This window comes from Plectropomus leopardus, chromosome 5 (assembly GCF_026936395.1).
Source record: "Plectropomus leopardus strain MGB_pleo_1.0 chromosome 5, ASM2693639v1, whole genome shotgun sequence".
NCBI classification, from domain to species: domain Eukaryota; kingdom Metazoa; phylum Chordata; class Actinopteri; order Perciformes; family Serranidae; genus Plectropomus; species Plectropomus leopardus.
In genome coordinates, this window is record NC_142180.1 from 1,096,999 (window position 1) to 1,115,631 (window position 18,633).

The 18,633-nt window shown below is 42.9% G+C and overlaps 1 protein-coding gene across 7 annotated transcripts in view; it reads left to right on the plus strand.

Moving 5' to 3' along the window:
* The window catches only part of ptprfa (protein tyrosine phosphatase receptor type Fa), a 301,290-nt gene that overhangs the window by 57,470 nt on the left and 225,187 nt on the right, over positions 1-18,633 (plus strand). For all 7 annotated transcript variants that reach the window (XM_088077354.1, XM_088077355.1, XM_088077356.1 and 4 more), the window contains exon 2: positions 10,836-11,165. The gene's annotated coding sequence lies outside the window, so the exon portion shown is untranslated. The remainder of the gene's footprint in view (positions 1-10,835; positions 11,166-18,633) is intronic.

Sequence of the window (18,633 nt, forward strand, 5' to 3'; positions counted from 1 at the left end):
AAGAGACTCAATTCCCGTCAAGCCCGTTGGGCCCTTTTCTTCGCTCGTTTCTCCTTCACTCTCTCGTACCGGCCGGGGTCCCGGAATGTCAAACCCGACGCCTTTTCTCGCCAGTTCCTGGTGTAGGAGGGAGAATCTCCCCTTTCTGACAATATTCTTCCTGCCTCTCGACTCCTGGCATCTCTCACATGGGAGATCGAGGACCGCATCCTGTCGGCGTTGGAACAGCAACCGGGTCCCAGCGCCTGTCCTCAGAACCGTTGTTTGTTCCCGAGGTTCAGGTCTGAGGTGTTGCAGTGGGCCCATTCTTGCGTCTCGTCTCTGCCATCCTGGCATCACTGCATTACCAGGAGGTCTTGCAACGACGGTTCTGGTGGCCCACCTGGTTAACGACACTAAAGACTTTGTGAACTCCTGTCCGGTCTGCAACCAATGTAAGACCCTCACGAGCTCCTGCTGGTCATTTGCACCCTCTTCCTGTTCCTCATCGCCCATGGTCCCACATCGCTCTGGACTTTGTCACCGGTCTGCCACTGTCGGGAGGCAACACCACGATCCTGACAGTGGTAGATCGGTTCAGCAAGATGGCACATTTTGTGCCTTTACCCAAGCTCCCTTCAGCCAAAGAGACAGCGGGATTGCTACTGCAGCATGTCATCAGACTGCACGGCATCCCTTCAGATGTGGTCTCCGATCGGGGGCCCCAGTTCACCTCAGCATTCTGGAGGGAGTTCTGCCGTCTTCTGGGGGCGTCCACCAGCCTGTCCTCCAGGTATCACCCCCAATCCAATGGACAGACTGAAAGGATGAATCAGGAGATGGAGACGGCACTCCGCTGTATGGCTTCGACCAATCCTGCCTCCTGGTCATCGCAGCTCTTGTGGGTGGAGTTCGCCCACAACACCCTTCAGAGTTCCGCCACTGGGCTCTCCCCCTTCCAGTGTGCCTATGGTTACCAGCCTCCTCTGTTTCCTGCCCAAGAGAGGGCGACGGCCTACCCCTCGGTGGAGGACTTTCGCCGCTGCCGCCAGACCTGGACCCGGGCCAGGGAGCCACGCTGTTGCGGGCCGTGGGCCACACCTCGGCGGCTAATCACGCTGCGTTCCCAGGCACCTCCCTACCGGGTGGGCCAACAGGTTTGGCTGGCTACCAGGGATCTTCCGCTGAGGGTGGACTCCCGAAAACTGGCTCCCAAGTTCATCGGTCCATTCCCTGTTGAGAAGGTCGTCAACCCCGTGGCAGTCCGTTTGAAGCTTCCTCGTGCCATGAGAATCCATCCCACATTCCACGTCTCAAGATCAAGCCGGTCCGGAGAGTCCCTTGCAGCCAACCTCTCAGCCTCCTCCGCCTCGGATCATCGACGGTCCTCGGCTTATACGGGTCCGTCGGCTCCTTGGTCCAAGGGCGCGCGGCAGAGGCCTCCAGTACCTTGTCGATTGGGAGGATACGGTCCGAGGAGCGATCCTGGGTCCCGGCTCGGCAGGTTCTGGACCGCCAGCTCATCATGGATTTCCATCGGCTCCATCCGGACCAGCCGTCCCGTGCAGTTCCTGGCCGTGGGTCTTCCGTTCCTGCCCGTTCTCCGTCTCCTGCTCCTGGACCTTCTGGGTTGGGGTCCTCTCCAGGGGTTCCTTGCCGCCGCCGGTGGGGATCCTCCTTCTGATGACGGGCGACGGCGACTTCACGACAGCGTCGGCAGATGGTTTCTGCCGGGTCCGAGGAGTTCTGACCCTCCTTCCGGGCCCCCTCCGCCCACCCGGCTTCTGTGACTTTGGGTTTGGGACGTCATGGGCCGTCCCTTGGGGGGGGGGTTCTGTCATGATTCCTGCATTCTCCTCCTCCCCTTCACTGCCAGTACTTTTCCATTCACCTCACTCTGACCTGCTCTTTCTGCTGGCCACGCCCACTGCTGCAGTCTGCTCTCCCCCACAGCTGCAGCTCATCATCAATCAGTCCAGTACTTAAGACTCTCGCACACGTTCATTCACTGCCAGATTGTTCCTCTGCCATGCATGACTTTCCAGCGTTCTTTTGCCAGATTTCCTGTTGCCGACTCAGTTTGTTCCCGACCAACCCTCCGTGCCTGCCACCCGGTGTACCTACCTGCCTTCTGTCCCTGACCACGTGCTTCGCTTCGGCGTTCCGCATCTCTGACGGCTTCACTGGCAAAGACCTCCCTTCGACCAGACGATCCTTCAGCCTGCTCTCGACGGTACCGTTGCATCCTCGGACTGTTTCACACTGGATCCCCTGCCTGTTCCCGACCACGACCCAGCGTTTTCCCCGACGACGTTTCCACACGTGTTGTCGGTTCCTCGAGCTACGGGGTTTCCTACTCTCCAGCCACAGTGAGTTCCAGCTTCGTGTCTTCATCTCGTGGGATTACCAGAGACATTAACTGGGTAATTCACCCGAAGAACGGACAGAACATTTGTGAGCTGATCTTTAATTGTGTTGGCGATAATAAAGCTTATTACCAACTGACTTTGAGTGTTGGCGTACTGCTTCTGGGTTCATACACACCCCGTTTCATACTGAGTACTTAATGAGTACTGAATCATTACCTAATTATTACCTGACCATTAGTTACCCATTTTGTGTCCCCTGAAGTAAAGTGTCACATCATACTAAGTAGTTAATGATACTGAATCATTACTAAATTATTACTTGACCATTAGTTACCCTTTTTGTGTCCCCTGAGGTAAGGTGAGGCATCATACTGAGTAGTTAATGCGCACTGAATCATTACTTAATTATTACTTGACCATTAGTTACCCTTTTTGTTTCCCTCAAAGTAAAGTGTGGTGTCATAATGAGTAGTTAATAAGTAACAAATCATTACTTAGATCACTTGACCATTAGTTTCCCTTTTTGTGTCCCCTAAAGTAAAGTGAAGCATCATACTAAGTAGTTAATGAGTAATAAATCATAACTTAACTATTACCAAGGGGCTACACCCTTATTCACTGGTAAATATTATCCTTCTGCCTTAACACATGGTGGGTCCTTCCAGTTATTACAATGTCAACATAATTTGGATTAGCTAAATTTAACAATAAATAAATAAATAAGGTTATGGACTAGAGAGGCACATAAGACAGTAGATTCTGTTCACATTCAGAGCCCACTCATTCACAAATAAATCAAAAAACAAAACAAAAATATAGGCCTTTCAGTTCAATGTGTGTCCAGAGTTCAATGAGTTCAATGTTAAAGTTTAGTTCCTTAAAATTTCTGGTCATTCAGTTTATTTAAAGTTCGGTTCATCCTACTACACACTGTCGAAGGAGGGGACTCCAGGTGTCGTGGGTATCTCACCATCAAAGCAATATCACATCATCATCATCATTCCTGAGGTCTATCAAAAAGCACCCTTACCTATGAAGAGGTCGAGAGGAATTTATTAATTTTCATTTTAGTTCTGCTGTGCAACATTCTCAAATAAAAATATTGTACTGATCTCATCTGAAACAGCAAGCTTAACTTACTTCCCCAAGATCTCAACCAATGAACTGCCTGTCTGTTGTACTTGGCAGGATTTACTGAAGAGAAGGTAAAACCGAAATAAACACAAATAGTAACACAGGTAACAATACAAACATAGATTTAACAAACATAGCACAAAATGACAAATATCACTAAACATTTACTCCTCAGCTTCTTAAATAAAACATACTTACTGGCAATACCACAAAAAGCGAGTCGAAGAAAAGATGATTGAGGATTGTGCACTACCTTCTGAGGCAAAATTTACATAGTGGCCAGAAGTGGAACTACAGCGTCAGGTGATGCACACTGGCCCAGAAAGACTTTTCCCCATTTGTTAACATTGGGAAAGATACCTCCTTAAATCACTGGATAATTTTTTTTGAGACATGTTGACTTTTCAGAACGCATTTTTTTATAGCCATTATTAAAAACATTAAGTCCTAAAGACATAAAATGTGCTATTTTCCGAATCAAGATTTGGAATTTGGTATTTCTCCAGACATAAAATGAATGCGCACAGGACCCGTCAGGAATGTGTAACTCTTGGAGTCCCTGACACAGCACAGGCTTCGTGCCTGCCGTAGTGGTGGATATTTTTGAATTATAATTCATCATTTTTACCATCTTACAATACATACATACGCTGTTGGTTGTAAAGCCTGTAATATGGACGTCTTACCGTGTCTGTATCAGAGACCGTATATACAGTCTACAGTCTATATTCAAACTACCGGTTATCAGTGAGCAGCGCGGAGCACTAGTGACAGTTTCTAAAAGGTACTGAATGTAGAATTTACTTTTTTACGTTTAGCTGAGTTTTAATACATGTGGCAAAATTACAAGGCACCACCTTTTATTCGATTTTTGTGGGCACAACACTTTTTGATTGCGTTAATTTAATTTCTCCGGTCGTGATTATGATATGATTCCCTGATAAGTTGTATGTATATTTGTGTGTGTGTGTGTGTGTGTGTGTGTGTGTGTGTGTGTAGAGAGAGAGAGAGAGAGAGAGAGAGAGAGAGAGATAAATATACCATTATCTGATTATCACCTAAATATTAAAACCAACAGCACCGCTATCGTTATACCGCCGATTAGCGGCTGTTGCTAATAAGCTAAGCTACTACAAGAGGAATGCTCGTGACAGAGTGCTGTTCACCTCGAGCACTCAATTCGGGTAACTTGTGTGAGCGAGCCAGTGAGTTGGAGACACTGCTTGGGTACACTCGGCCACACTCGGCCACGTTCGGCTGCCGTTAATCACTTCTACGCATGCTCTATGGGCCAGTAGATCTGGGTATTTTCCACTTTTCTAAACCTGGAAAAAGAGTTTTCTCTGCTTCATGCGCCACTGAGCAGCTCTCATGGGAATGAATGAGGCCCCGCCCCCACGGCTGTTTCCAGACTTCCTTATAATACATCCATGATCTGCCCTCAGCAACAAACAAAATTGCTTCCCTTGCTTTATACAGGAAGGATCATCTAACCAGAAGCTATCAAAATAAAAGCCCAAAATTTGAAATAAATCTCTTTGCACATCTTACGTATATATGTTACACATTTGTCAAATCTGTTACATCACGAATAGCACAATAATTTTCAAATCAAAGACACCATTAGTCACAGCTAAACCTAATAATAGTAAGTTGTTATTCCCATAGAGAAAGTATTAAATTGAAATACATACAGGAACGGTTAGTTCCTTATTCGTTCCTCATCAGTACCCTTAGTCATTATCAATTAATGAATAACTAATGATTAGTTACTGTATGACATATGATTGGGAGTTACTCAAGTAGCCTCAGTAACCACTCATTTTTCATTTACCTTATTAGTTAGTTCCTCATTCGTTCCTCATAAGCTCCCTGTTTGAGTTACTCAAAAACTGACCATTAACTAATGATTTGTTCCTCATTCCTGCCCTTATTAGTTCCCCAGTAACTACTCATTTTTTGTGTACCTTATTGTAAGGTGTTACCAATTTTTTTTTTATATCAGTCCAGGGGGTATTCCAGAATGGAGGTTCAACAAACTTAATGTCTAACCCTGAACTCTAAGTTGAAATACTCCGAAAGGGGAAACTCTTGAGTATTCAGTTACAGAACAGCTGATCTTAATTACTTCAGTCAACTCTGAGTATGTTCACCCTGAGCTCAGCGCATGCACGACCTCAATAAAAAGCCATCATCAATGGAGCCCCGATACCTCGATTCACCATGGCAACTGCTGAGAAAAGGAAACCAAGCTACTTTACCCCATTGGAACTAGAGGTCCTCATGCTGCCTACGACGAATATGAGCCCATATTTTGAAAGACAAGTAACACAGCTGCAGCAGCTGGAGAGGAGAAAAGCATCATGGGAGAGAATCACTGCTCGTGTCATTTGTGTCAATTGACTTATCATTAACCGCACGTAGCATACAGGTGAAAAAGTGGTGGATTGAATACATTTTGATTTTCATTTAGGTGCAATCCCACAGGGGGAAAATGCACTTGGAAGCAACTGAAAATGAAATTTAAAAACATCATTCAGAAAAGTAAGGCATATTTTACTTGGCCATGATTATAGGCTGACCTCACTTTGGTTTTATTCATATTTGACGTTAAACAAAGTAAATATCTATCCAGTGGCTATTTTAACATGTAGTCATTTAAACCCCTAACAGAATGCTGTTTAACACATATATGTCCTCCTGCCAAATTTGACTGAATTAACAACTGATATTTGATTACTGGTTTTGTTTACTGTCTTTTATTGTGTGGTGGTATTTTAGCTTTTTTGATACTTTTGAATGTAATTTATCATTGGAGTTTTGTTTTATTTTATTGTTTTTAACATGTTAATTTTATGTTTTATTTTTTAATTTTTATTTATTTTATCCATACTGGAGTCATTTAGTTGTAGACTAAAATCTTGGTGTTGTGTATATGAAAATTCAATAAAATAATAATTCTAAAAAAAACATTTGCATTTTACTCAGTCAACAGAAAGGCGGTGTGTGAGATTGGATATGTACGACAGGAAAATGTTATTAAGATGAATGACTGAGTGTTATGAAAAACTGTGCCATTACAACAAATATTCATCTGGGAATGAGAGCACATCCAATTGAGATCTGAAAATCCTTTTCCAACGCAAGGCACTACGTAATACGACAACCTGTGTCTGACAGCTTGCTTCAGGTGGGAGGAGACAGGTAGAAACTCTGTGTTTCTTCAAGAAAACATGCCAGCGAGCAGGTCATGTTCACAGGGTCAGTTACCATGGTGATTGACTCACAGTTTGACTTAACTCTCTTTCTGGAACAGATAACAGTTTCCCTCATCTCAGGGTTAACATACTCAGAGTTTTCACATAACCTGCTTTCAGGAATACCCCCCAGAGTGTCCACATCCATGTAAACACACAGAAAAGTCCAATCATAGCACCATTGTGACCTTATATGCCTGTTGTGTGTCCAAGGCAGCTCTTAAACCAATTTCTGTAGAAACAAAATGTTGTCCTGTGTTGACCTGTCCTGTCCAGCCGGTGTGACAAGTGAATCCTGGTGAAATGTGCAATGGTTAAATGCAGAATGTAGCAGTGTGTTCTCTGGTGAGCTCAGTGTAAAGAGAATTTAACCTAGGGGGGCTTTCTTCAGGAGTGGGATTTTTGTTAAGGGTAGAAAAGGGCTGACTGGTTATGCCACACATTGTCCATGGTGGTGCAGTGGTCAGGAGATGCAGGTGTGTTGGCCAGAGGGGGTCCAGCTGTCAAAGAAAAGGATTTAGGTAGCGGATGGAGATCAGAGAGCGAGATAACCTTGTAGGGACCTGGGAATTCCACATGATTCGTTCATTTGGACACTTGACACTGGACATGTGTCACATGAGTTCCTTCTTATAGATGGCTATTGTTGTCTTCTTTGTTCCTTAAAAAGAACAGCCATTTGAACTCAATGTCCCAGAGTCCCTCATGTTCTGACACCTATGTGTTAGATTCTCCCACGGATCCACCTTCAGACATGATTGGACCACCTCTGTGACCAGTCTCCTCCAAGGAAGGTTGCAGGTCTGGAGGAGCTTTGTTACCCTTCCCCCCATCCACACCTAAGCTCTCAGCAGGAGCTGCAGCCTTGTCTCAGCTCTAATTTCCAAGTTTAAAGGGACTTTGCAGAAGATAGAAAGCCACAGCTGACTTCTCAAGCCAAAGAAGAACAGTACTGAGATAGCACTGAACTGCTATCTCGGTATGGACACCAGGACCGGCCAGCCTCCTCCTGGGAACTGGGAACTTCGCAGAGGTGACTGAACTGGAACCTCTTTCCTTCAGCCAGCAACCCAAAGAACTCTTCTACCACTTGCCAAGTACATTGGCAAGTAACATTTGGGCATAGCATTAGGACATATGTACAGGCTGAGCTAGACCATCTACTTTGTCTTTTGACATATCATGTGTAACATGTATTGATGTTAATGCTATCGAATGAGTCGTTCAGATCTGTTTGCTATTGGATTATTGGTTAATCTGGAATTTAGTTTGTTACTGCATCACACATACAGGGTCTTGCATGCAACTAAACAACCTTTTTACTAACCAAGGTACCTTATATACATATTGGATCACATATATGCACGCAGAAATTGGCTCTCAGCAGAAGCACGCAGAGAAAGAACTTAATGTTCCTGCTTTTTTTTTGTTCCGTTGTCTGACCAACCACATGTTGGACCAAGGCCTTCTCAGCTCTGCGGCCATCTTTGATCCAGCATCTTGAATCTGGCACCTCAATAATTATTTTTAATAATCATTAATTATTTCTGATAGCCATTCTTTAACAGTGAGACCTAATCACAGAAAGGGTTGCCACGTGTTAAAGCCAAAATCCATACAACCTGATGGTTCAATTAAAAGATGCAGCTTCAGTTTCTGACAGGGATAGCTGCTGGTGGTTCACTTTATCTCAGTCAATAAAGTAATCCTTAGTACAAACTTTGGTCAAACAGCCATATTTGTCAGTAAACTTTAAAAAGAAAGGTTTTATGGTAACCTACAAAATACAAAAAGACAAAACAAAGACGTCTTCAGGTGATACAGAGGTTTTAAAGCTTCCTTAGAAAAAGTGAACCATGTGCGTAGGATTTGGGGCAAGAAACTAAGGGAATTTAGAGAAAGACGTCTCAGGAAATCTGAAAATAAATCAAAGGTTACTTGAGCTCAGCGAGGGCCAGCCTGTGAGGTAGTCTGTTTTTGGGTGTGGGGAAGACAATTTCCACTGAAACACTCCGGAATATTTTTTTCCTTTGTCTGAAACTTTGCAGGGTGTTGGCTGACTTTTCTCTCTGTTGTGAAAATAGTATTTGAGTTTAACACACAAAATCCACATACTTCACACATCAATATAGTCAGTAAGTTAAGTGGTTCTATAATATAATGAAGGTAATATGTATTACATGAGATTTTCAGAAAACATGATTTGAACAGCAATAACATTTAAAATCCTTCTTAGGTTATTTCAGATTTCCAACTGCCATGATCCTGGTTTTTGTTTGTCTCATCTGCAGGACTCGTCGGAGCTGCATTCAAGTTTATTTCTATTCCCATATTTACAGATTTTTCTCTATTTGTGTTTGCAAACAAGATTGTGGGTGCAAGTGGCCGAAATGAGCTTCCTCCGTAGGGTGGCTGGGCTCTCCCTTAGAGATAGGGTGAAAAGCTCGGTCATCCGGGAGGAGCTCGGAGCAGAGCCGCTGCTCCTCCGTGTTGAGAAGAGCCAGATGAGATGGCTCGGGCATCTAATTAGGATGCCTCCCGGATGCCTCCCTGGTGAGGTGTTCAGGGCACGTCCCACCGATAGGAGACCCCAGGAAAGACCCAGGACACACTGGAGAGACTACATCTCCCAGCTGGCCTGGGAACGCCTCGGGATCCTCTGGGAAAAGCTGGCTGAAAGCACCTTCACGCAATACAGTGTAAATGGAGAGCAATAGATTGTACGTCTCTTTCTGTCTTTCTGCTGGCAGCATGTTGGCAGGTGGACAGAATGCACCCATAATAGTCATCATCACCTCCTTATATGGTGCTCAATGGCTCTTCATGAGCGGGAATGTATGCTTATTGCAGACTAGCGGGAGTGTGCTGTCAATTTACAATTGATTGGCGTGCATAAACATAAACATGTGCCTATGATCAAATACCAGTTTCCCGCGGCGTTCAAGATTTACACGTTTCATGAATGAGAACCGCTGTGGGGTGAGAACTATTGAAAATTAGAAGATGGGGAGATCTGTTTTTGTTTTTTTTTTCTTGTTTCATGTTACTCATTCATGTTTTATCTGTTTCCTTTTTTATTTTGTAAATTTACTCCTGAGATGTCATTTTTGATTTTTCTTCTTCTCTTTGTGTGTTTTCCCACCTTGGCTGTATTCTGTCCTAGTCTAAACAGTATATATATATATATATATATATATATATATATATATATATACTGTTTATATATATATATACCTGTGTGTTTCTTTATGTTCCTTGTCAGTTGGTGGTCAATGTTGTCTAGTGCTGCGGTTTTCTTTTTGCGTCTTGTCTTGTCTCCTCATCGTTCCAGCCAGTCAGTTCTGTTTTGCCTCTGTCTGCCTGTTTCCAGAATCTTTCTGTTCTAAGTCATTATTTTCTACAAGTTCCTGTTACCTTGCTGTTAATTTTGCCCTCAGGTTCAACTGCCTGCAATAAAGACCACAGTCAGCATTGCTAACAGTAGAGCAGAGGGTGTAATACCTTTACCCAAAGTATGATCCTCCCACACTGAACCATGTAATGTTTGTTGTCTAAACCTAAAGTAGTTTTGGTGCTTAAACCTAAATTTTCTGTTTATCAAAGATGCTGTGCATGTCACCACAGAAGGGCCCCCACCCATGGACCAAACCCCGCTCCAACTGGGTTTTGAACCAGAGACCCTCTTGCTGTGAGGCAGCAGTGTTAACCACAACGCCACTGTATTGTGGTGTTTGTTTGTTTGTTTGTTTGTTTGTTTGTTTTTTTTTAGAAAAAAACATACTTTCTTTCAAAATTTATTTTTGGTTTCAAATGAGTGTAATCATCATCATTTCACAATTTTCAGAAGACAGCTGTGTTTGTCCTTTTTCCCACAATGTTGTTTGACTGCAGTACATTTGCCACCTAAAGTTCATGTCGTCTGGGGACATGTATGTGAAAATTGAAACACTTAATTGATGTGATTTTATTTAATTCATGATGTTGAGATGTTATTTATAGAGGAATTTTAAGCAAGTATTCAGACTGATTGGCTCTCAGACATGATGTTCTTCATATCAGCTTTCATTTCTAATTTCCTTTCATTTTGTGATTCCAGGTGAAGGGAGGGAGGATTGTGTCATACCTTTGCTAGGTCAAACCCTCAGTGTAGCTCCCCATCAGAGCTCACTGCTCCTCTGTCCCAGGAGAGGTCTGCAGCTCTGATTGGCGCCATCAACCGCCAGGAGCTGATCTGTGTTCAGATCATTCAGGCTGCTGCAGAGCTGTGAAGCATCCACCTGTGGCTGACCTCAGGGCCCTCAGTCCTCTTGCAGGCTCAGCGCTGTTTTGGCTCACAGGAGGTTTCTTTTATGGGCTTTGCAGTGGAAGTGTGCCAGCACTCCCTCTCCACAGGATCCTCTGCTTTTCTCCATAAAGCTTGACACAGGTAAGGACTCGCCTTTCAGCCACTCATGAGTTTTCTTGATGAATGTGGCAACTTGTTCACTTGCCTTTCAAGGCTTTTTTCCCATTCTAATATTTTTACTGCCACTTTGTGTTTCTACCATTTTCTCCTCTGCTTAAGAAATTCATAAGTCCTGCTTCTGTCAAATTAACAAATTGTGAAATGGGGGCAGGAGACAGGAGGATCAGACATTTGGCATACAGCAAGATCAAGGCCCAGACCAGTGGGGGGCTGGAAACTGCCCCCAGACTTGGTGATTGGCAAGTCTACAGTGCCCAAATGTGTATTTGCTTCATCAATCCACACTTTTGATTAAAAAAAAACAAAAAACACACACTTTGTCTAAAGCCTATTCAGCCATAGTAAGTTTCAACCTCAAACAAAATGTGGATTCTCTTCTATTGGTGGAACAAGTTGAGTTACAATGGAGTTCATGATGTCTGTAGTTGTTCTAGTGATAAATTCCACATGGAGATCAGGAGGTAAACAACAGTCATGATTTGAAGCACAAGCAAGAACAATTCAAACATTACTTAAGCCAGTGTCCCTTACATTGATTCAACTCAGTGATACAAGTTGTGATGACAAGATTATGAAATGTCTTGGTCATAATATGTTGTTGGCTAAATGTCTAATAACAGCACAAGTTGCATCCAGTGCAGCATGAATTTGTAAAGTCTTTGTTTTTCAGCAGTCATTACTTGCAAGAGCATAAACATGCCCTTTATAGTAGAGTTTGTAAAATCTTCAATTGCATGAGAAAGATCTCTCATTTGGTTCAAAGCTGCCACAAGTCTGCAACTCTTCTTCTGGGCTTCTGGGGCCTGCATGAGGCAGTCCCTTGTAGGCTGCAGCTGAAACTGCAGGATCTGCAGGTGATGAGGGGGTGACTTTCAGGGTTGGGAGGGATCCTGCTGTTCTCTGGTGCCTGGTGGGGGAGGCATCTTCTAACAGTGGGATGCATGGATCAAAGTGGGATGACCTCCAGACTAGACCACTGTGCTGGTGACAAGCAGGACGTATCACAGTCTGGACCAGTGGCTTTGCTCAGGTGCAGACCATGTCCCATTGATGGATGCTGCTGCACAGTGTTACTAGAAAGAAACTGGAGAGCTTTTGTTTGACTGTTGATTCAATAGATTGGCAGGGTTCAATCATTATCTATTTAAGTGAGTGCCTCTGTAATAATTGCTGTTGCTTGGCATGTGTCTTAAATAGATTGCCTTTTGGCAGGAATTTTGCAATAGAAGCAGAGTGGGCCTTCATACAAGTCTATGTCTCAGGACAGTTTGATAACATCTCTAACCCTACAAGATATTTGCACACTGATCACATATAGGCAAGAATTTATCTGCAAACTATATCAGAAGGGGGCTTGTAGCAGGTACAGGAAGGGGGGAGCCACAGTGCGGCCGCCATTGTGGACTCACAGATTATAAACATATTTACATCCATGGGAGAGCCACAACCTATGTTTCTTTATACCAGCGGTCTCCTGTAAGATGGCCACAGCAGTAGGAGAAGCAAGGTTGTGACAGAGCTTTAAATTGAAAGGAAATACAGTTGTGGCAACACTTTGGCTGCATGGTCAGTCAAAGCATTGTCCCGTGAACCAGGATCATTTGATTTGGTTTAGTAATCATATTTATCAATGGCAATTTGTGAAGGTTGGCATACTCCGACATGTTTGTCTATCAGTCTACCAAATAAACAGGTGTCCCCTTAGGATATGCTGAATCCTTGGTTTGCCCACAATATACAAAAGTTGTGAAAATATTACAAAATATGTCTTGATGTGAATGGTAGCAATTTTACCTTTAGTGAGGTGGCAGGATCTCATCAGTGTGTATATCTCCGCTACTTGGGTGGAGCTTGAGGGTGGCAGGATGGCGCTTTATCACAAATTGCATACTCTGTGTATTCAAAACAGAGCAACGAAATCAGAGCCAAAAGAGAAATTGAACGGTCTAAACAGAGTTTTAGGTAAAACAGTAATGCCGTTCATGCAGTTAAGAGGCTCACTGTCATCCTTTGTAAAGAAAATGTAACACGGTTAAGAGCAGAAAATCTTTTCAGTACAATGTGTGGAGCAGTACATGTTAGTACGGGTTTTGCCTCTATGGTCCTAGTCACAAGTCTTTGCATCTCTCTGGTAAAGGGTGAGTGTATCATATAGAACATTTGCTGTCATTAGAGAGCCCAAGACTATTGTTAAATCTGAGGAGCACGCACACAGCTTAAACTATGGATATTAGACAAGGAATTAGTCTTAGTAGGAAAAATTAGCAGCAGATTGTAAGAAGTTATGCCCCCCCCCCCCAAAAAAAATAATGAAAAAATAAAAACTAAAATCTAGGGGAAACACTGAGAGCAGGGGAGAGCTGGGACTCTCTAAATTTGTCATCATGTATTTCTCATCGGACAGAGCTGAGGATGGCCCTCTCAGCCAGCCTATCTGTCTGCACATACATTAGTATGCTGTTGGCTGATGCAGAGAGGAATGACACATGTCACAGTGATACTGCACAGAATGGAAGCATCATTATTGTTGGCAGGAATTTAATTTTAATTTTATAAAGCTCAGTTTGTATCTCATGATATGAATCAATGTTTCAGTCAGTCAGTCATTTTCTGTAACCGCTTGTCCTCGTAAGGGTCGTGGGGGTGCTGGAGCCATCAGTGTTTCAGGTTTTTAAAAAATGAATTTGTTTTCCATAAATAAACTTGCTTTTTAAATTTAAAAGGAACTTTTTCATGACATATACATGGTTGTCAAAATATGCATTCACTTCAGTGAAAAGTGGCAGACAGCTGCTTAACAGAATCAGCAAACTAGCTTGATGACATGACTAAACAAAAGTATGGCATAGAAAATATGAAACTCTGTGGACCTAAATAATGACTATTGAGAAACCTGGACCCCTTGGCTGGACCAATTGGGAGCCACTGCTTTAAAAGATGTGATTGGTTGTCCTTTTGTGAGCCTGTGAGGTGCTTTTTAGTTTGATATTTCTGGGCAGTTTGTTGTATTCTTTTCTTAACCTGTTACAGGCGGCTCAGAGACTCAGTTGCGGGACAACAAGACTCAGCACACAAAACTCACAATAAAAGATTTTATTTACAATTACCAGAAAGAATCAGAACAGAAAACTAAATGCTAACCCGAGCAAGGTAACACCGAGTAAGGAAAGCAAACCAAACCAAACTGGAACAGATAAACAACTAAAGGAACTAAGGGAGACACCAAACTCAGTGCTAACAAACTCTGTAAACACACACTGAATAACGAGATGATTACTACTTGGACAGGCAACTAAAAGAGACACCACACGGGTGCAGAATTCAATGATCAGTGGCGATAACTATTATAACAAAGGGAGACACCATACGGGTGCAAATACTATAACATGTGGAGATAACCAAAAGAGACACCATACGGGTGCAAATATTACGACAGGCGGAGATAACAAAAGGAGACACCATACGGGTGCAAATACTACAACGGGCGGAGATAACAAAAGGAGACACCATACGGGTGCGAGATGTAGTAAAATACTATGACTAAGACAAGAAATATACTAAACGCTAACCGGTAAAAAAAAAACGAGCGAAGCACTAAAGCTAACGGCTATGCTATCCACTTATCTGGGTAAATGGGGAGAGAGGATGGGGAAGGCAGGCAGGCGGGGATAGAGGGTGCAGAAGGCGAGAGTCCAACAGGGGAGGGCAGAGGGTCCGAAGTGTGATTCCAGGCGGTTTAGACGGAAGGAGGGAGACCGATGAGGTGAAGATGACACTGAGGTAGTCGGAGGAGCACACGGTGATCGGAGATTTGTCCAAAACTGCAGGCAGAGAGACAAGCGGTTAGCAACAGCGGTGAAAGCATGGATCAGACGTAAACTGTGAACGACAACTGACTAGGAATAGCGAACAGTCCGACGCCGACGAGTCGACTGAGCCTGGCTTAAATGCAGGTCCAGATCAGATGCAGCTGGCAGACAGACAATCACCCGTGTGGCACGAACGCTGATTGCAAGTGGCTGCAGCTGTTGGCTCCTCCACCCTCTGCACCCAACTCACGCCTACCTGCGGAAAAAAAAAACAAAGAGGGAGAGCACTGCCACTAACCAACATCAGGGGCCCTGACATAACCAGTATTTGTAATAAAGACTTTCCAATCTATAATTCTATGGTGTGTGGCATCAGCATATGATTATAAGTGATTGTAACAGAATTAGGAAAAGTCATGAAATACTGAGGTAATAAAATAATAATTTGTATTAGATTTTAACCTTCACTGCATTGTTAAATGCAAATTAATTAATAACAAATTAACTGATTGACTGATTAAAACTCACAAAGTGCTGTTTAAGCAACAAAATCATCACCAGTTGTCACATGTTGCTGCTTTGCAGTGGACTTCCACATCTACATATTACACATAGGAATCCTACTATTGACATTTCGGGATGCTGCTACCATGATGTCAACACAAGCACATGGCAACCAAATTGGCACATCAGCAAAAGTACATGCTGGCATGGATGGTTAGGATTAGGGGAAGGAGGCACATGGTAAGGGGTAGAAAACCCCCCATTATATTCAGACAGGAAGCGAACACTGGACTCCCGCATGAAAGTGGGTTTTTTGGACCCATCCACTGCCCCTCCTACCCATCCTATAAGCACCCTTGCACTTGTTTTAATACGTTGTTGCCAGCAGCGTTCCAACCTGACACCGTCCTGCTGTATATCATGCAAATGCAGCAGGTTCTGTTCAGCCACATTCTCAAGTGATGCCACTAGTCAGGTGTGGTCCAGCCATCCAGTATAAGAGCACTGCTACCTATAATGTCCAGCCATGTAAGGAATCTTACGCCAAAAGCACTGGCAAAGCGGCTGTATGTGATGCCTTCAGAATGAGAACAGGCTGGTTTGAGGGTTTGTGTGAAATCGGGGTGAAGCTGCAACAGCTATCTTACATCATCCAAAAACCATGCCAATTAAAATATTTTAAAATATGAGTAAAATATGTAGTGAAAAACTACTGGCAATAGACTATATAATTTACGTGCTCCCGTTGGTCAAATCTTTTGTCAGCGTGGTACATGGTCTCAGTTTCCACTCTCTCTGTCATTTGTTTCCTGCTGAAGCGGTTTTGTTTTTTTTTTTCCTGATCTGAATCTAGGCTTTGAGGACAGAGGGTGTCCTATGCTGTACAGATGTAAAGCACCTTTAGGCAAAACTGTGATTTGTGATATTAGGCTATATAAATAGAAAATTACTTGAATATTTGTGACAGACCCACATCAGGAGTAGATCCTCTCAGGTGGGCAGCTGCACTGAAATGTGAAAAAATAGAGGTCCGCACACCAGCAAGCTCCCCTGAAAGGATTTTATTCTGCAAAAATGAGTGACGTTTCGAGCTAAAAGACGCTCTTCCTCAGACTCATAATCACATAAAAAGTAGTGAGAATAAATAGTATATATAGTGTTTAGAAAGAAAAATCTTCACAAGAGCATATACTCTTTTCTGTACCACACAAGTATGTGTGTAGATAAATAACATTGTGTCTATACATCAGAACATACACAGAGTATATGCAAAAAATGTTAAGCTTTAACAATCAATATGAAGATTCTATAATTGTATTGTGTCTAACACACATGGATAGCACACAATGAAAGACGTGTGTATATCGTGTATCTACACAAAACAACAAAAACTTGCAACTCATAATAGTTAATATTCCACAAAGATTCAAGCTTAACATTCATTGTCAGGGTTTGAGGTTTCTGTCCATCACTTCCTGTTTTATTTTGTATTCTCCTCTTTCCCCGTGTTGTCTCTGAGTTTACTTTCTCCCTTTGTTCCCTTTCCTGCCACTGGTGATTACTCTCATTTGCCTCACCTGTGTCTCGTTCTGCCCCTCCCTCGTGTGTCTATAAGCCAAGCTCTCCCTTCGCTTTGTGCCAATTCATCTTGTCTTCCCCGTGAGCAAACGTCCTAGCATTTTTGAACATTGAATCCTCGTGTATGACCTTTGTGACCAATTTCCACACCTGTGAGCTTTGCCTGATCCCTCTGTACTGTTGCCATGAGTTTTTGATTCCTGTTTTGGTTAATCTTGGATCCAGCACCCACTACGGGATGTGTGTGTCATTTTGAATCTCTGGGCAGCTGCACTGAGCAATGCTGATCCTCCACAGCCAACCATCAGCTCAAACTCAGCCCCCTCAGTCTGACTGATAGTGTATGTCTGTGGACACAGCTCTGTTTGCACTGGTGAAGGCGTGAGGACTGTGACTCCCTGTCCAGCAGCGGAGACGTGATGGATCTGCAGTGTTCATAAATAACAATGTTTCAGGATGGATGCAATGGTCAAACACAGTGTTGTGACATGTGTGTAGACGGCTCGGCAATAGTGTGTGTTAAACTGAATTTAATAAAATATGTTCTGCTGTCAGGAAATCAGCATGCAGTAATGGTTCTTCACTGACATGTAATTTTCTGAAATATACTGTATTGTTGCTGTCAAATTACACCATAATTATAGAAAATAGAGAGCTGTAATTACAAGCAAATGAAATCAGCAACCAAATGTAATCAGCAGCTTTTCTATAAGAGAAACATTTTGATTTGGCTCTCTCTAACAGTAATAGCAGCCTATCATGGTGTCAGCACAAAGGCTTTCATTTTGCTTTATTTTATTTCATATTTAAGAGCAGGCTGTCAGCTTTCTCAAAAACTAATCTCATTTTGGTTTTGGACAAGTTGTTGTTGACATGGAGATAATGCTGATGGCTTCAGTTGACACTTGGAAATATGCTGTATTCTAGCAGGAGCTTTCTAAAAGTGTTGACAGTAATCTGCATGTACAGGAAGTTGGCACTAGAGAACAGAACAACAGTGTTGTTGGGAAAGGCTGCAAAATGATTCTCGCTGAGGTCAAGAAAAGATTGTGATTTTGATTAAATATTTAAAAGAGTATAAAGCTACTTGTCATTGCTGACTTTTTCAATATTGAACTCAAATTTAACCCTTTTTGCTTATCAAGAAGTTTGAGTTACAAAACATTAAGCATGATGAATGTCTTCACTGTAGCCTTGGTTATTTTGTACAGAGTACATACTGTAGAATAACAAATGTCAGGTATTGTCAGTGGACCTTTTGCACTTAGTGAATAAACAGAACAACCACAGGAGTGGAGTGGGCAACCACCCCTAACTGCATCACCCTAAGCTGGATTCAAGAAATGTAAGAGCCAGCTCATAATGGTTCAAACTATAAAAAGTGACAACAACCAAACTAGCATGTTCTTCATAGACACTTTACAAACACTACCAAAAAGTAACGAGTGTTTTGGAACATAGAATGGCAAACTTAACAAACTACTCAGTCCACTTGGCATGATGAGAAATGTTGTCTGTCAATACAATATATATGTATG